Source organism: Sus scrofa, chromosome 3, assembly GCF_000003025.6.
Source record: "Sus scrofa isolate TJ Tabasco breed Duroc chromosome 3, Sscrofa11.1, whole genome shotgun sequence".
NCBI classification, from domain to species: domain Eukaryota; kingdom Metazoa; phylum Chordata; class Mammalia; order Artiodactyla; family Suidae; genus Sus; species Sus scrofa.
In genome coordinates this window covers 45,536,384-45,556,314 of record NC_010445.4, presented here as the reverse complement: position 1 = coordinate 45,556,314, position 19,931 = coordinate 45,536,384, and the positions used below count along the sequence as shown (strand labels likewise).

Below are 19,931 nucleotides of genomic sequence, written 5' to 3'. Positions count from 1 at the left end.
AATGATCCAGCATTGTCACTGCTGTGGCTTGAGTCACTGGTGTAACATGAATTTGATTCCTGGCCCCAGGAACTTATGCATGCCACAGGTATGGCCACCAAAACAAACAAACAAACAAACAAAAAAACCCTTGCCATCTCTACTTGATGCTATATGTCCAAATTCCTGGCGGAAATAATAGTGAGATAGAATAATAATGAATTTTTGTTTTAAGCCACTAAATTTGGGGGTATATTTTTACCATAGCCATAGATAACCAGAACAGTCTCTCATCTAATAACTTCTTTTTTTTTTTTTTGCCATCTTTTGTGTCACTCCCATGGCATATGGAGGTTCCCAAGCTAGGGGTCGAATTGGGGCTGCAGCCACCAGTCTACCAGCCACAGCAACGCAGGATCTGAGCCGTGTTTGCAACCTACACCACACCTCATGGCAACACCGGATCCTTAACCCACTGAGCAAGGCCAGGGATCGAACCCGCAACCTCATGGTTCCTAGTCGGATTCGTTAACCACTGCGCCACGAGGGGAACTCCATTTTTTTTTTCTAATAGCTTCTTGAGAAAGGATACTAGAGAATTAACTTTTTGAGATTTTTGAGAGCTTCGTGTCTGAAAATATTTACTGTCAAAATTGACTGAATGTTTGTACAGGTGTAGACTTCTACACGGGAAATAAAATTTCCCTCAGAATTTTGAAGGCATCATGACATTGCTTTCATGTATCCAACATTGTTATTGGCTGCTCTGCATCCTGACATTTTAATATATAAACATATGACTTGTTTTTCTTCCTCTCTGCTGGAAGTTTCTAGGACTTTCTTTTTAGCTTGTTGGCTCTGTGGGCTTTCTTTTTAGCATTGGCTCTTTCACTGTGTTGTGGCTTGATGTGGATCTCTTTTGGGGGGGCATGCTGTGGACTCTTTTAATCTGGAAACTTGAGTTTTTCAACTATTTGCACTGTTCTTTTACCTGGACTTCTTTTATTCAGATGTTGGACTTCCTGGGCTTGTCTCCTAGTTTCTAATACTTTTTTTCTTGTTTTTCATCTTGTTACTTTTTTTGTTCTAATTCCTGGGAGATTTTCTCAACTTCTAACTGTCCTTGAGTCATTTTAAGTATCTACTATCATATTTTTAATTTTCAAAAGTTGTCTAAGTTCCTTGCTCCTTTTCTGTAGCATCTGTTCTTGTTTCTGGTTGTGAAGTCTCCTATTTCTTGGGAATAGTTGATTCTAATTTTTGAGATGTTTCTTTCTGTTCTCTGCTTTGTCTCTAATTCCTTTCAGTTCCTTTCCCCCCCTCCATTTGTACTTTTGACCTCTGTCTTTCATGTTTGAGGCTCTAAATGTTAAATGTCTAGTCAACCTTGAGTGTTTGTTCATAGAAGGAATGACATGAGTAATAGGAGTAAAATGCTGACTGTAAACAAGCAGAGTTCTTGGCCACAGGCTTTTTTTCTTTAAAAAAATTTGTATTAGAGCATAGTTGATTTACAATGTTGTGCCACTTTCTGCTGTACAGCAAAATGACCCAGTCATATGTATATATATATATATATATATATATATATACACACATTCCTTTTCTTGTATTCTTTTCCATCATGGTCTATCCCAAGAGACTGGATAGAGTTCCCTGTGCTGTACAGTAGGACCTCATTGCTTATCCATTCTAAATGGATGCCCTAACCCTAACCCTAACCCTAACCCCAAACTCCCAGTCCATCCTACTCCTTCCCCTCTCGCCCTTGGCAACCACAAGTCTGTAATCTATGTCTGTGAGTCACCACAAGCTTTCTTGATCATAGAGAACCTTCCTTTCAGTGGCAGGCCAGTATTAGTGTTTCGCTTTGGTCAGGGTTAATTTCTCCAGGGATGAATGTCTTAGTTCCTGAGAGTTGGGTATGTGGAGAATGAAGAACAGGTCATAAGCCCAGGTGCTGAATGGACAGTAAGCAGGGTTCCTCCACATATGAGGGAATATCATCTCTACAAAGGTTTAACCCATTAACCGGAATCATGGTTACCAGAGATTGGGTGGTGGCAGGAATAAAAGGAATGTTGTTGAAAGGGACCAACTTGCAACTAGTAGATAAAAAAGTTCTGGAGAGCTGAGGCACACTATGGTGGGTATAGACAATAATATTGTATTATAAACATCAGACTCGCTAAACAAAATTTTATTTTTTCCCATCAGAAAAAGAGAATTGAGAATGGGATGTGATAGGGGTGTTAGCTATCAGGACAGTGGCAAGCATATTGCAATATAGAAATGTATCAAATCCAAAAGTTGTACACCTTTCGCTTTCACATGTCAATTGTATTTTAGTTAAACAACCACAGCAACAACAAAAACAAAAAAAGAAAAACTCTCCTTTCTCAAGACCTTTGACTTCCACTGACTGGGAAATGCTTGTGAGCTCTGATATTAAAACAAGCCACTCTATGTTCATCTGCTGGGACCCTACCCATGAAGTGGGGGCCACCCGCATGGCTGGCTGTGCCCTGCGTATTGGGAAGTGGGGTCCCGACAGAGGGATCTCCCACTGGCCCTGATGACTTCTGTGTGGACCCCTTTGCTGCCCTCTCACTTCTCCTGACAGTGAACCCTAGGAGTTGATGGGCTTGGGGAGGGGCCCTTTGATCCAGCAGCTTTTAGAGGCATCTGGAGCCTCTAGGTTCCGGGCCTCAGTGGGGTTCAGGGGCAGCAACTGGTTGGCACCCCCAGCCCCATAGACTTAGTATTCTTAGTTCAGCTAAGTCCGCTACCACTAGCCTGTTCACATTCTAGCTGCCAGGATGCTGCTGCCACCCCTGTCTGTGGCCAGTTTCTCCAGTTCTTGGTTGGTCTATATGGGCTTATATCTTATTGATGTTATTGTTGTCATTTTTATAAGTAATGGACACCTACGTTTAAATCTGTTTGACATCCCCAAATCTGCAGACTCTATTGAGGAGGCAGTGCAGGTAGAACTGCCTCATTCATTTTCAAAGCTGGATGAATTATGATCATAGCATAACCGGTTTATAGCATGCTCCAGGGATGGACACTCGAGTTGTGCCTGGTCTTTGTTGTCCTAAAACAATGCCGCCATGTGCTCCCTGTGGTCTTGTCTGGGTGAGGTCCTGGAGGTGACACTGATGAGAAAGGCACTGACAGCTATCTCCAGATTATTCTCCAAATAATCAGTTTTAGTGCGCCCAAGAGTATATGAGGCAGTTTCAAGTCCTGGGAAATTGTGAATGTGGAGGATCTAAATTCTGGTGTTCATCTCTTCACCCTTGGAGACATTGTGTCAGGGCCCCTGAGGCAGGTTGACAAGTGTGCGAGGTGGGCTTTGGCCTGCAGGTGTTTTCTGCATCACATGTGGCCTGGTCATCCTGTGACATGGGCAGCCCATGTTCACATAGTCCTCTTTGTTATCCTGTTTTTCCCATGAAAATATATAGATATCTCAAACATTCTGTTTTCCTCTTTGTTTTTATTATAGTTGATTTACAATGGTGTGCTAATTTATGCTGTATAGCAAAGTGACCCAGTCATGTATACATGTGTCACTTTTTCTCATATTCTTGCTCATCATGTTCTATCCCAAGAAATTGGACACAGTTCACTGTGCTATACAGTAGGACCCCATTGCTTATCCATTCTAACTATAGTAATTTACATCTGCTCACTCCTAACTCCTTGTCCATCCCACTCCCCCTCCTTCCTCCTTCACAACCACAAGTCTGTTTCTGTTCTGCAGGTAGCTTCATCTGTGCCATATTTTAGACTCCACATATAAATGATATCATATGGTATTTGTCTTTCTCTTTCTGACTTACTTCACTTAGTATGAGAATCTCTAGTTGCATTCATGTTAGTGCAAATGGCATCAATTCATTCTTTTATATGGCTGAGTAGTATTTCATTGTGATATGCACCACATCTTAATCCATTCATCTGTTGATGGACATTTGGGTTGTTTCCATGTCTTGGCTGTTGTGAATAGTTCTGCTATGAACATACAGGTGTGTGTATCTTTTTGAATTATACTTTTTCCAGAGATCCTATTTTCTGTAGTTCCCAGAGTTTCAAGTCCCTGAAGCATCACAAAAATATTTTGCCAAACCCTAGGTCCTAATTTTTTCTGTGTAAAATATTGGTTTTTTGTATTTGCCAAGTATAACATCAAGTCGTATGAGCGGTTCTTGGGTCTGAGTTCCAGGCCTCCAGACCAGCAGTTCAGAGGGTTAACATACTTCAAGCTGAAGCCCAGTTCTGGTGTTTGGGGGGCTTACAGTGGGGAGCCACTGCTGGACGGGCGCTGAAAATGTCAGTGTGTTTGAATGCAGAACTTGGAACTTCTCCACTCTGGGACCCTCATCAGACTGTGGCTGACATGAGCAGTTGCCCAGGAGTCGACTATAGAGGTGCCAGCTGTTCATGTTGGACAGGACTCTGGATATAACTTGCTCATTTACCAAGGAGGAAACAAAGGCTCAGAGAGGGGAAGCAACTGGGTCAGAGTCACCCAGCTTGGAGCAGCAAAGCAAGAGTAAGACCTCTGCTCTTCTGATTCCTAAAGCAGTTATTTCCAGTGTATCACTTCAGGGTGTGATGGTGGGTATTAGTTAGTGGGAGGTGCCGTAAGGCAGGAGCCCAGACCACAGGGCTTACATAATAGAAATTTAGTGTCTCACGTTGTACAGGCTGGAAGTTGGAGATCAAGCTGTCAGCTGGGTCGGTTCCTTCTCAGGACTGGGAGGGGGTCTGCTCCAGGCCTCTCCCCTTGGCTTACAGATGCCACCTTCTCCTTGTGTCCTCACACGATCTTCCCTCTGTATTGTTTTTCTGCAAATTCCCTCTTTTTACAAAGACACCAGTCTCATTGGATGCAAACTTACCCTAATGTCCATGTTTTAACTTGATTACCTCAATAAAGACCTCATCTCCAAATAAGGTCTCATTCTGAAGTACCAGGGTTAGGACTTCAACGTGTGAATTTTTGGAATACACAAGTGAACCCCTACTTGGTGCTGAGTGATACAGAAGCAGAATGAGAACAGGGACCTGGATCAAACTGAGTTTTATAAATTTTAGCAGAAACTCTCCACGTCCACCCTCAACCGGATTCCCAGGCCGAGCCCTGTGGTTGTCATCAGGCAGAATCTCAGAGTGTGTTTGCTGAATAAACAGGCAGGAAAGAAAATATGGGAGTGAAATCAAAACACATTGTGGCTGGAGGGGACACCTAAGGAATTTAGTCTAATCAGTATCAGCCTCTTTTTTTTTTTTTTTTTTGGCCTCACCCATAGTATGGGGAAGTTCCTGGGCCAGGGGTTGCATCTACACCACAGCAGCAACCTGAGCTGACCCAAACTGCTGCAGTGACAAGGCCAGATCCTTAACCTCCTGCATCATGAGAGAACTCCTAATCAGCCTCTTGCTTCCCTGTCACTGAGGACAAGCGCTCAGAGAAATTCAAACCCGAGGATGGTGAGGGAGGGATGGGGCTGGGCCCTGCATTTTTCACGTTCTGCAATCAGCTGTGGGAGAGCAGAGAGGCAGAGAGAGGCTTGTGTGTTTTCTCACTAATTGGTCTCAGAAACCTGCAAGGGACAGCACTCTTCCAGGTCCTGGTCACAATCTTTGCCCCCTGCCTGTGTCATAGACAGTTCACAGGGTGTCTGGTCCTGAAAGGAGACACAGCATGGTGGGCAGAGGACCCTAGGGGTGGGGACAGCTGTTGCTCTCTTCTCTTATGTATGTCCACTACCTAAAAAAATGGCAGTCTGTGGATTAAAAAAAAAATCTCATGAAAATAAAGCATGTTCTTAGAGTTCTGGCTGTGCCTCAGGGGTAACCAAACAGACTGGTGTCCATAAGGATGTGGGTTTGATCCCTGCCCTCACTCAGTGGGTTAAGGATCTGGCATTTCCTTGAGCTGTGGTGTAGGTCACAGATGAGGATCAGATCTGAGTTGCCATGGCTGTGGCAAAGGCTGGCAGCTGCAGCTCCAATTCTACTACTAGCCTGGGAACGTCCATGTGCCAAGGGTGCAGCCTTAAAAATACCAAAAAAAAAAAAGCATACTTTTGATATAGATAATTCTGGAGAAGCTCTAAAAATATTCAAGAGGTCGTCTCCTCCTGGATACAGCCATCAGAACAGTGAGAGTGCTGCTTTGTGCTCTGCTCAGTACATGCACTTATTAAAGGGCATGTCAACCTCTTAGATAACTTTCCCCAACCTTAAAAAAAATAATGGTACCCCTGAGAAAACACTGTTGACCATGAATGGAGGAAATTTCCTTCTTTTCCCTCTTCCCTTGGCAAGGAGTTCTTGGGTGATAATAATAACTTGGTCTGTAGGATAGGGGAGAGGTTTTGGGGGGTGCACTTGATGCCTTGGGCCCTGATTTTCTTGGGTGGTGGAGCATCTGGGGGCCTTTCCTCACCCCATTCACCTGAGTGCCTTAATAGCCACTTCTAGGACATGGGTGTTAAAAAGTGAGGAAACACAGGTTAGTGAGTTTTGAGAATGTCCCGTTTTCCTTTGTAGCACACAGAGGTTTGGGGCTTTCCTTCACTCAGTTACAGTAACATTATTTAAATGCATTGAGCCAGACATTTTTTTGTGTGTGTTTTAACTATTTAGTTCTTATAGTACCCCTAGGAAGTTGGTACTGTTTCCCCTGTTCTCCACAGGAAGAAATGGAGGCATATAGATGTTAGTAATTTGCCCAAAGTCATCAGCAGGTGGGAGAGACAGGATCCAAGGGGTAGAGATTGGGGGGGGTGAGGTGGGATTAGGACCCAGAGCCTGAGCTCTGACCACTGGGTTGCCGAACCCTGAGGGCCAGTGTTTCTACTCCTGGGTCAGTGCCGTCCTGTAGCAGCAGGAGGGAAGTATGTGGGATGTGTTTGAGTCATCACTGTGAATGAGGGCACTTCTGGCATTTACTGCTTCTGATGGGTGTGAAGTGATCTCTCAGAGAAGACAGTCCTGCCCCAAATGCCAGAAGGTTCACTGCGAAACATGGGTGTGACTTGGCTGTTAAGATAGCCTGAGTGTGGGCGAGACCCCATGATGATATCCCTGCAGACTGGTCCTCCCTCTCTACCTCCCTCCCTCTCTTCTTCCTTCTCTCTCTTCCTGCCTCCGTCCCTCCCCTTCTTTCATTGAGGTGATATTCAATGACATTAACCATTTACAAACCTATGATTTAGTGGTATTTAGTGTGGTCCCAATGTTGTTCACCCACCACTTCTATCTAGTTCCTAAGCGTTTCCATCACCCCAAGAAAAACATCCTGTGCTCATTAATTATTCCCCCCTCACCTCATCCTCGGGCACCACTAATCTACTTTATGACTCTGTGGATTTGCCTGTTCTGGACCTGTCATATAAAAGGAGTCATACAATATGACAATATGTGACCATTTGAACCTAGTTTCTTTTACTTAACGTGATGTTTTTGAGGTTCATCCAAGATGTAGCAAGTGTCAGTACTTCATTCCTTTTCATGGTTGAATAAGACTCCATTATATGGATATATCGGACAGATACTTTCTGTTTTAAAAACACAGGCATTTTCCTGCAAAGTCATGTAGTCCTATCCAGTTTGTTTTGACTCAGGTCACATGGTGAGGGGGCAGTGGGGCTGCAACTTCTGGCTCCCAGACCCCTACTTTTTCTCCTAGAAGACACTCCTTTTTCTTTCTTTTTTTATTTTTTTTTGTCTTTTTGCCATTTCTTGGGCTGCTCCCGTGGCATATGGAGGTTCCTAGGCTAGGGGTCTAATTGGAGCTGCAGCTGCCAGCCTACGCCAGAGCCACAGCAACACGGGATCTGAGCCGCGTCTGCAACCTACACCACAGCTCACGGCAACGCCAGATCCTTAACCCACTGAGCAAGGGCAGGGATTGAACCCACAACCTCATGGTTCCTAGTCAGATTCGTTAACCACTGTGCCACGACAGGAACTCCAAGACACTCCTTTTTCTTAACTAGTCATGATGATTGCTCTAATTTGTTTTCCAAAAATTTACTGATTTTCTATTGACTTACATTATGAAGTGTTCAAGGAATATATAGAAAATCTACATGAGGAAAAAGACAAAACTCTGATGAACAAAATCAAAGAAGGACAAAATAGGCAGAGATGGTCCATGTTTATGGATATGAAGATTCAATATTGTCAAACTATCTATCCTCTCCAAGCTGATCTATAGATTCAGTGCAAAGCCAATTAAAATCCCAGCAATTTTATGGATTTTGACAAACTAATTCTAAGATTTTTATGGTGAGGCAACAAAACAAAAAAGAACAACCCCAGAATTGCCAACATAATGTTGAAAAGAGAAGAACAAAATTGGAGAACTGACACTACTTGACTTAAAGACTTACTTTGAAGCTATAGTAGTCAAGACAATGTGGTGTCAGTAAAAGAATAGAGAAATAGGTCAGTGGAACAGAATAGAGATCCCAGAAATTAAGCCACATAAATGTAGTCATGTAAATGTACTCAAATGTAGTCAACAAAAGTGAATTTTGACAAAGGAGCAAAGGCAATTCAATGGAGAAAGGATAGTCTTTTCACAAATGGCACTGGAACCACTGGACATCTATAGGCAAAAAAATGAATCTAGACACAGATCTTATATCCCTCACAAAATTTTTCTAAATTTTTAAAAAATTTTTAAAAATCACTCAATGAATTTATCACATCTGTAGTTGTATAATGATCATCACAATCCAATTTCACAGGATTTCCATCCCACAACCCAAGCACATCTCCCCAGCCCCCAAACTCTCTCCTCTGGAGACTATAAGTCTTTCAGTGTCTGTGAGTCAGCATCTGTTCTGCAGAGAAGTTCAGTCTCTCCTTTTTTTCAGATTCCACATGTCAGTGAAAGCATTTGATGTTGGTGACTCATTTTATGTCTGACTTCACTTAGCACAATAATTTCTAGGTCCATCCGTGTTGCTAAAAATGCTGGTATTTCATTCCTTTTAATGGCTGAGTAATATTCCATTGTGTGTATGTACCACATCTTCTTGATCCACTCCTCTGTCAATGGACATTTAGGTTGTTTCCATGTCTTGGCTATTGAAAATAGTGCTGCAGTGAACATCGGAGTACTTATGTCTTTTTTGTTATTTCAAACAAAACCCAGAAGTTGTTATTATATGTATTTCTAAATCAACAGGCTGATTCTAAAATTTATATAAAAATAAAGAGTGCCAAGAAGACAGTCTTGAAGAGTTAAAAAAAAAGTTGAAGCTTTACATTAACAGATGGCAAACTATAAAGCTACCATAATCAAGAGAGTTGAGTATATACAGATAGAAGAGTAGAACGGTGTAATCCAGCTGTTTGCATTCTATATGCATGTGTATATATTTTCACCAAATTAACCATATAGTCTGCTTCTCTCATTATTTGCACCCTATGTGTTTAGTTCTAAACTTTGGAAATTCAAAGACCCTAGTCTCTTTCAAATTCAGATATGTGCAAGCAAAATCTTGACTTTCAAGTCTGTGGTCACCACAGTTAGTCTAGAAAATAAACTGAGAAATCTCAGCAAAGACTTCGTCCCACTTAGTGCACTCTTTCCTCGTGAAGGTGGGTACATCTAACACCCAAAAGATAGATATAAGGAACCAAGATAAGATATAAGTAACCAAGATATAAGATAGATATAAGGAACCAAGGGAGAATTGTATCTTCAAACATTGTCTCAAACTATTATCTACTATATTTAAAACTTAAAAAACAAACCAACTGAAAACTATACAAAAATTAGAAATTATTTGTACAAATCTTGTTGATCCTGTAAATAAATACTATGCTACTTTTGAGAATTATTGTGTAGAAAATGCTTATTAACACAGAAATATATCCAAAATATATTAAGCACAAAAATCAGGTTTAACATGGTATATGCAATATGATCTTTTTATGTGTCCCTAGAAGTGAAGTGGGTCTCTTGAAGACAGCATATATATGGGTCTTGTTTTTGTATCCATTCAGCCAGTCTATGTCTTTTTTTTTTTTTTTTAATTTTTTTTTTTGTCTTTTTTTTTTTGCTATTTCTTTGGGCCACTCCCACGGCACATGGAGGTTCCCAGGCTAGGGGTCTAATCGGAGCTGCAGCCACCGGCCTACACCAGAGCCACAGCAATGTGGGATCCGAGCCGCGTCTGCAACCTACACCACAGCTCACGGCAATGCCGGATCCTCAACCCACTGAGCAAGGGCAGGGATCGAACCTGCAACCTCATGGTTCCTAGTCGGATTCACCAACCACTGCGCCACGACGGGAACTCCCAGTCTATGTCTTTTGGTTGGGGCGTTTAGTCCATTAACATTTAAGGTAATTATTGATATGTATGTTCTTATTGCCATTTGATTCATTGCTTTGGATTTGTTTTTGTTGCTCTTTTTTCTTTCCTTCTTTTGTTCTTTCCTCTTCTGGTTTGATGACTATCTTTAGTGTTGTATTTGAGTTGATTTTTCTTTGTTTGTGTATCAATTGTAGATTTTTGGTTTGCAGTTATTCTGAAGTTTTGATACAGAGGTCTATATGTATATGAGATTGTTTTAAGTTGTTGTCATCTCAATTGCAAGTTCATCTCCAGTGTCCTGCATTTGTACCCACCTCTTCGCATGATTTCTGATTTTGGTGGTATAATTGTGCATGGATGATTTTGTATCTTTACTGTATATATATATATATATATATATTTACTGGTGAGCCTTGTCATTTGTGGAATTTTTGTTTCCTGTTGCTGTCTTTTCTTTTCTTCCTAGAGAAGTTCCTTTAGTATTTCTTGTAAGGCTGGTTTAGTGTGACTGAATTCTCTCAGCTTTTTCTTATCTGTGAAGGTTTTGATTTCTCTTTCAAATCTGAATGAGAGCCTTGCTGTTTAGAGTAATCTTGGTTGGAGGTTTTTTCCTTTCATCATGTTAAGTATATCATGCCACTCCCTTCTGGCCTGCAGAGTTTCTGCTGAAAAATCTGCCAATAACTTTATTGGGTGGGGTTCCCTTGTATGTTATTTGTTTCTTTTCCCTAGCTGCTTTCAAGATTTTCTCTTTGTCTTTAATTTTGGAAAGTTTGATTAATGTGTGTCTTGGTGTAGTCTTCCTTGGGTTTATTTTATATGGTACTCGTTGTGTTTCCTGGATTTGAGTGAGTGGTTCCTTCCCCATGTTAGGGAAGTTTTCAGCTATTATCTCTTGGAATATTTTTTCTGTCCCCTTCTCTGTCTCTTCTCCTTCTGGCACCCCTATAATATGGATGTTGGTGTGTTTAATGTTGTCCCAGAGTTCTCTGAGACTCTCTTCATTTGTTTTCAATCTTTTTTCTCTTTTCTGTTCCACATTCGTAATTTCTTCTAATCTGTCCTCCACCTCACTTATTTGTTCTTCTGCCTCCTGTATTCTGCTGTTAGCTGCTTCTAGTGAGTTTTTTATTTCAGTTATTGTATTTTGCATCTCTTCTTGTTTAATTTTTATATCTTGTATCTCTTTGCTCAGTGTTTTTTGTAAGTTATCCATCTTTGCCTCCAGTTTATTTCCAATGTCTTGCATCATCTTCAGCATCAACAATCTAAAGTCTTTTTCCTGGAGGCTGAGAATCTCCTCATCGCTTAGCTGATTTTCTGGGGTTTTCCCTTTCTCCCTCATCTGAGTTATAGTTCTCTGTCTTTTCATTTTTATAGGTTTTTGGTGTGGTGATCTTTTTACAGATAATGGAGTTGTAGCCTCTCTTACTTCTGGTGTCTGCCTCCCTTGTGGCTGAAGTTGGTATGGGGGCTTGCTGTAGGCTTCCTGATGGGAGGGGCTGATGCCTGCCCACTGGTGGGTGGAGCCAATTCTAATCCCTCTGGTGGGTGGGGCTTAGTCTCTGGATGGGATAGAGGCAGCTGTGTGCCTGAGGGGTCTTTAGGTAGCCTGTTTGCTGAGGGGCGGGGCTGTGATCCCACCTGGATTGTTGTTTGCCTTGGGGCTTCTCAATGCTGACTGATGGGTGGGGCCGGGTTTTCCCAAAATGGCCCCCTCCAGAGAAAGGCATGTTGCTGAATATTCCCGAAAGCTTTGCTTTCAATGTCCCTCCCTCACAACAAGCCACATTCACCCCTGTTTTCCCAGGATGTCCTCCAAGAACTGCAGTCAGGTTTGACCCAGATTTCCTATGGCGTCCTCACTTTGCCCTGGGATCCACTGCACGTGAAAGTCTGTGTGTGCCTTGTAAGAATGGGGTTTCCATTTCCCCCAGTCCCTTGATGCTCCTGCACGCAAGCCCCACTGGCCTTCAATGCCAGATGCTCTGGGGGCTCTTTCTCCCAGTGCCAGTTCCCCACATGTGAGAGTTTGATGTGGGGCTCAGAACTCTCACTCCTATAGGTGAGTCTCTGTGAACCAGTTAGTTTCCAATCTGTGGGGCTTCCCACCCTGGAGGTATGTGGTTGTTTATATCGTGAAATTGCCCCTTCTACCTCTTGATATGGCCTCCTCCTTTTCTTTTGGAGTAGGATATCTTTTTTAAGGTTTCTGGTCCATTTGGGTGAAGATTTCTCAGCCTTTAGTTATGAATTTTGTTGTTTTTAGGAGAGAAGTTGAGCTCCAGTCCTCCTATTCTGCCATCTTAATCACATCTCCCATCCCTCACAAAATTTATCTCAAAATGGTCACAGACCTAAATGTAAAACACAAAATTATAAACCTCCTAAAAGATAATGTAGGAGAAAACGATGACCAATGGAAATGGTATGACAAGGACTTTTTTAGATGTAATACCAAAGGCTCAATCCATGAAAGAAGGAATGGACAAGCTGCTCTTCAATAGAATTAAAAACTTCTGCACTGAGAAAGACCATGTCAAGAGATGGAGGAGACAAGTCACAGATTGTGAGAACATATTTGCAAAAGACACATCTGATAAAGAACTCTTAAAACTCAGCAGAAGAAGATAAACAACTTACTTAAAATGGGCAAAGACATTAACAGACGCCTCACCAAAGAAGATCTGTAGATGGAAAGTAAGCATATATGAACACGCTCCACATCATACGTCATCAGGGAAATGCAAATTAACACTAAGATGAGATAATACAACACACCTGTTAAAATGGCTCAAATCTGGACGCTGATTACACTCAGTGCTCCTGAGGCTGTGGAGCAAGAACTCATTCACTGCTGATGGGAATGCCAATCAGTACAGACACTTTGGAAGACAGTTTGGAGGTTTCTTACAAAACTAAAATACTTTTTTCATAAATAATTCAGCAATTCTGCTCCTTGGTATTTACCCCAAAGGGTTGAAAGCTCCCCACAAAAACCTGAACACAGGTGTTTACAGTATCATTATTTATAATTTCCCGAATTTGGAATCACCCAAATACCTTTCAGTAGGTAAATGGAGAATAAACTGTGTTACACTCAGACAATTGAATATCATTCAATGAGAAAAATAAATGAGTATTAAGCCATGAAAAGACATGGAGGAATCTCATACCAAAAAGACAACCCACTGAAGAGGAGAAAATATTTGCAAATTATATGACCAACAAGAGTTAATAATATCCAACGTATATCAACAGCTCATACAACTCAATATCAAAAAACCCTCCAAACAACCCAATGAAAACATGGGCAGGGAGTTCCCATTGTGGCTCAGTGGAAATGAATCCGACTAGTATCCATAAGGATTTGGGTTTGATCCCCGGCCTCACTTAGTGGGTTAAGGATCTGGCATTGTCGGGAACTGTGGTGTAGCTCACAGACGAGGCTCAGATCCTGTCTTGCTATGGCTGTGGTGTAGCCCAGCAGCTGCAGCTCCGATTTGACCCATAGCCTGGGAACTTCCATGTGCCATGGGTGCAGCCCTAAAAAATGAAAAGAAAAGGGGTGGGATCAGAAGACCTGAGCAGACATTTTTCCAAAGAAGACATACAGATGGCTGATAGACACATGAAAAGATGCTCAAAGATGTGACACAGGCATGTGGTGCTGTTCAGGTGTGATTACTTCTGATCACAGAAACCCTGTATTTGGGTGCTAGTATCCCCATTTCATAGATGATCACTGAGGCCTTAAGAAGCACAGGGGGGATTTGAATGTAGCAGCTGGACTGTGGGTTTGGCCCCTTAATACCACCAAGGACAATGGCAGTGTCCACTCTCCTTTGGACCCACCCATACCCACTGCTGTGCTGCCAGCTGATGCCTTTTTTGTGAATGGAGGTGCTCAAAACTGACCCAAAGTCATGGCTCTCATAAGCCAATGTCATCTTTGGTCTTGGAAGATCCCATACAGCCTGTTTCCCCCTTTAAAATTAAAAAAAATTATTTATTACACTATAGTTGATTTACAGTATTGTTTTAGTTTCTGGTGTACAGCCTCAGATTCCCTTCCATTATAGGTTATTACACGATATTGCATATAATTCCCTGTGCTGTACAATAAGTCCTTGTTTACTTACTTTATATATAGTGGGGTGCATCTGTTAATCCCATACTCCTAGTTTATCCTTCCCCTCCCCTTTCTCTTCTGGTAACCAAAATTTTTTTCTATGTCTGTGAGTCTATTTCTGTTTTGTAAATAAGTTGATTTGTGTGTGTGTGTGTGTGTGTGTGTGTGTGTATTTTTTAGATTCCACATGTAACTGATGTGTAATATTGTCTTATTCTGGCTTACTTCGCTTAGTACGATAATCCCTAGGTCCATCCATTTTGCTGCCAATGGCATTGTTTGGTTCTTTTTATGGCTGAGTAGTATTCCCTTAAATATATGTACCACATCTTAATCCATTCATCTGTTGGGGAACATTTAGGTTGTTTCCATATCTTGGCTGCTGTGAACACTGGTGTGCTGATTCCCCTTTTAAAAAAGTTAGCATACATCAAGCCAGCAGTATACTCATTAGACATGCCTGAATATGTGAGAAACTGAAATGAAAGTAAAGGAATGCTCAACCAAGATTCAAGAGGGTTGGAGGAGGTTGGCAGCTTGATGGAGGGGGCATGTGGCTGGGGCTGTAAGTTACTGTCATTATGCAAGTTCTCCTGCTGAGTGAATGCATTTATCGTGGTTTTAAGATGATGACTAAGATTGTGTTGCCTCCTAGTTACAGTTGTAGAAGGCAGAATTGTTTTCTGGTTGGACCAACAGTTGGGAGAAAAGGAAACAAAAAACTAACTCAGGATCTCTCTGCAGAATAAAGAGAGAGAGGGAGGGCGGGGGGTGAGGAGGAGAGGGGGAGAGAGAAGGAGAGAGAGAGAGATCTAAAGAAAAAAACTATAACTCCTGCCTATAAAAATCAAGAGACTCTGTGGTCCCATGTCACCCTCCCAGGGCTGTACCCAAGGAGTGCAGTTGGTTGCACAGTTTCTATATTTAATCATCCATTTGATTCTCAAAGGTGATAGATAAGACTGAAGTTTAAGAAGGAAGAATTTTGGCGAGAACTGTAGAGAGGAGAAGACAGAGTGAATGGGTGGGGTCTGCAAGGTTTGATAATTATAAATGGTGAGAATTTCCTTTAGAGCAGATCATGAAGTCATCATCTCTTTGGCATCCTCATCCGCGGTGTTAATGAAGTAAGGATTTGTCCTCCTCACACCATGCCCCTTTCCAGTGCTTTCTGGGTTTTCCTCTGGGCACGTGACCCTCTCCCACAGATTGTGTAATTCAGGGGGAGTGGACTAGTCACCTCATTGATCCCCACCTTGACAAAGTTTGGATGGACTCGTAACCCTGAGGAAACCACCAGTGCCTGGCTTTCTGGCTACTCTGGTTGGTTCAGGAATGTCCTGTGATCTGATTTAGGCAATGAAATAGGAGGGGTGCGGTTCTGGGCGCTCCTGGTAAAGAGGCTTCCTTGCTTATTTGAGAGATCTGCCAGATGGTCCCAGCCTCTCATTGTGGACAGGGTGGGGTCTGAATGTGAGGCCGGCCGGGGTGCAGTCATTTTGTCACCAAGAAGGAAGCCAGCCCTAGGAGGAAATGACTCACAGAGCAGCATGGAGAGACACCATGTTTGGAAGACACACAGCCTCAAGGGTGCCCTGAAGCCCTGCCGCATGACCTGCCTCCTCTGTTCCATGAAGTAGTAAGTCCCCTTTAGTGTTCAGGCCACTGTGAGTTGGGTTTCAACCAAACTTTTGGCTGAGAGTAACCAAAAGCACCCCAGTGAGTTTGCTTTTATTTCACTTTTGTTTCAGTTGCAGAGACAGAGCTCACCTTGGCTTCTGGTGCAGAGGCACAGGAGTGGGGGTGACACTGCCAGGAGTCCTCAGCTCTGCCCTCCTCATGTCTAGACAGACCCTGGCTACCTCGTGGCCTTCAGAGAAGCCAGGCTGGGAGAGAGGGACTCTTCTTGGCTTTAGGCCTGGCCCAGCTGACCACTGCTTTTCCATGATGTCACCTTATGGGTCACCCTGTGGTTGGGGAGGCAATGGGAGTCTACTTACGACAAAGGGGGGTGATGTGGCCCAGAACATGTGGGGACAGATAGAGCATTGGGCACCCCTCCTTGCTTCTCCCTGAGTCTCTTTGTCCTTGTAGTGAATGAGGATGTCTCAATGGAGCACCTGGGAAGCCAGGTCAGGCATTTCTACCTTGTCTTTGGTCTTTTTTTTGGGGGGGGGGGGCTACACCTACGGCATATGGAGGTTCCCAGGCTAGGGGTCGAATCAGAGCTGTTGCTGCTGGCCTACGCCAGAGCCACAGCAATGCCAGATCCGAGTCTCATCTGTGACCTACACCACAGCTCACGGCAATGCCAGGTCCTGAACCCACTGAGTGGGGCCAGGGATGGAACCCCAAACCTCATGGTTCCTAGTTGGATTCATTTCCTCTGTGCCATGACAGGCACTCCATATATGTTTTAATTTACTGTGTAGCACTGAGTTTCCATAGCAACTCTTGACTTTCTAAGTTCCCTTCAGACGTCCAAGCTGATGACATCTGAACTTTGTTCTTCCTCTGCGAATAAGGCTTTTGCAGGTGGTCCATTCCAGGAACTATGTGACTATGGCCGTGACAAAGGGCAACTGCAGGGTCCTTCTTTTCACAGCAATGGCTTCATGGACCTCTGTGAACCTCTGATTCTTTTGACACTATCTGTGGACTTACTGTGAGAGCTCAGAGATCACAAGAGACCCCCCAGGCCCCCAGGGTCTCTCCCCATGCCCTCCTGGCTGTCATGGGAGAGTGTTGACTCAACCTCCTTTTGGCCCTTCGGGGACCACAGGCCCTGAAGTCCAGGTGGTCATTGACCCCTGAGGGAATCTCTCTGACCATCCTCCTTGTTCCCATTTACCTGTGAACAGACAGGTAGGTCTCCCAGTCTAGCAGGGTACCCTGGCTCCTGTGCATGGTTGACTCACTGGAGCTGCTTGCTCCACACCTGGTGAATGGACTTGTTGAAGATGATGGCTTTCCCCACCAGATCTCCCCCTGCAGAATTTGTGCACAGTACTGTTCCACCAAAGATGTCCTTTGGGTGACCAGCAATGTCACTATAGTTGGAAATAAGGAGCCCTACAAGCTAGCAGATGCCACACCCCGTGGTCAGCATGCGGCCTCAGGAGGCAAGGCCAGGTGATACCTTAAACCCCAAGGCTGGGCGTCTTCCAACACCCCAAACTGTTGGTGTTGCAGACCCATCACTGCTTTCTCAGTTCTCAGGTACCTCTCCAGTCTCGGCATCTCCCATGTGCACCTCGAAAAGTCACCCTCCCCCTTGTTTGAAGCCTCAAGTCTCATTTCTAGACCAATCACCGTCCTGGAGGTTGACATCCCTGGGGTAGCCTGGACCAATCAGGAGCCGACTCTGGGGCTGAGCTGTTGCTGCACCCCCAGGATCTTGGGCGGAAGAGCCAGCAACAGCACCTGCCATGTGTGCCTTTACTGAGGGCAGAGGCAGGCCGGAGTGTGGCGACTGTGTTTCTGTCTCGGGAGATCATATCTGTTCCCAGCTTGCTCAGCCCTATCTGCCCCCTAGCTTCCTTCCTGCTCTCTTCCAACCCTTTCCTCCTTCTCTCCCCACCCTGCTCCCTCCCTCCCTCCTAGGGACTTCCTCTCTCTGCCCACAGACACCCCACTTCTCTGCGGACCCTGCAGAGCACCTGGGTTCTCCCTGCTCTGCCTTCTCTCGGCTCCTGTGGCGCCTCCCGACCGGAGCAAGTAAAGGTAATTGCCCAACCAAAGGCTCTGCATTCCCAGAAAGGGCCACCCAGCCACTGAGGTCTAAGGATAACTATGAACTTCCTATGGGGCCTCCCTCAGCTCTGTCTTCCCTGCCGAGCCCTTGGAGGGTGGGAACAGGCTGGCTTGTTTTCAGCTTCTGAAGTTAAGTGGTGCCGGCACTTAAGGAAACTTGAAGAAGGGAGGGGGGATGCAAGGATGGAGGAGGAAGCTCCCTTCCTCATGGTCACTCCGTCGCTGGAGCCCAGGATGCAGGGCTGGAGACTAGAACTCCTCCTTCAGGGATTCCCAAGAGGTTTTTGTCTGGGATTCTTTTCCTTCCTCTTCCTCCCTTTCCTCTCTGTCCTCATAGCCTTTCTTCCAGCAACTTTGCCCATCAGCCAAGGTGCCTCTCCCCAGTGGAGGGAACGTCACAGCTAGAGTTAAACCACAGTACTTAGAAACCACCCTCCCCTTTGCCTTTTCTCAGGCACCTGCTGGTGCAGGGCCTTGAGCCTTTGACAGTTACCACAAGATGATTCAACAGTTTCTCTTTCATTCACCATCTACTAACCGGGCTGCCTGTGGGGTTCACAGGGTGGTGTTGAGGTTGAGGGGGTCAGAGGCTGAATTGCGATCGTGGTACTTGCTAGAAGGCAGAGGGCCCTGTGCTGCCTTGGGGGAGCCCTTCTTCACGGCCACCATTCATTTGTCCGAACGAACACTCCCAGTCAGGTGCGGGCGGCACCTCATTGACGATGGAGCATTTTTGATTCCTGCTGTTTTCAAAGAGAAGCGATTGATGGAGGGAGTTTATCCTGGGTTGAGCAGGTGTCTCCTGAAGCAAGTTACCGAAGAGACCAGGACAAAGGTGTGGGTTATTGAGGCAGAGCCTTTCTGGGAAACAGGTCTTGGGTTGTTTACCAAGGGCTTATTAGTATTTGATTCCAGAAGGTCCATGCTGCCTGGGGTCGTGTGGTGCTCAAAGGCTTGGGTGCCAAGGCCATTCATTGTCATGAGGGCTTTCAGATTTGGTCTCTGAAGCTTGCTTCCTCCAGACCAAAACTGATTTTGATTTAGAGAGAAGAGAAAAACACCACCGCTTTTTAAAAGTGCTGATTTTGATTTAAAGTAAGAGAAAAACACCGCCACTTTTAAAAAGTGCTGATTTTGATTTATAGTAAGAGAAACACACTACCGCTTTTTAAAAGTGCTTTGTGTGTGCATTTAAATTTTATTGGAGTATTGTCGACTTAACAGTGCTATGTTAGTTTCAGGCATGCAGCAAAGTGAATCAATCATACATATGCATATATTCATTCTTTTTGATTCTTTCCCCATATAGGTTATTACAGAATATTGTGTAGACTTCCCTGTGCTATACCCTAGGTCCTTGTTAGTTATCTGTTTTACAAATAGCGATGTGTATATGTTAATCCCAAAGTGCTTATTTATCTCCATCCTCCCACATTTCCCTTTTGGGAACCGGTAAGTTTGATTTTGAAATCTGAGAGTCTGCTTCTGTTTTGTAAATAAGTTCTTTCGTATCATTTTAAAATTAGATTCCACATATATGTGATATCATATGATAATTTTCTTTCTTTCTTTTTTTTTTTTTTTGTCTTTTTCTGGGGCCAAACTCTTGGCATATGGAGGTTCCCAGGCTAGGGGTCTCATCAGAGCTATAGCCGCCGGCCTACGCCACAGCCACAGCAACTCCAGATCTGAGCCGCGTCTTCAACCTTCAC

The 19,931-nt window shown here is 43.9% G+C and overlaps 1 protein-coding gene across 4 annotated transcripts in view; it reads left to right on the top strand.

Moving 5' to 3' along the window:
• The window catches only part of ACOXL (acyl-CoA oxidase like), a 360,188-nt gene that overhangs the window by 6,748 nt on the left and 333,509 nt on the right, over positions 1-19,931 (top strand). Inside the window, exon 1 of one of the 4 annotated variants that reach the window (XM_021087045.1) lies at positions 16,834-18,189. The exons of the other annotated variants lie outside the window; for them this stretch is intronic. The gene's annotated coding sequence lies outside the window, so the exon portion shown is untranslated. Of the gene's footprint in view, positions 1-16,833; positions 18,190-19,931 lie in introns of those variants that run through there. 4 annotated transcript variants of the gene reach the window in all.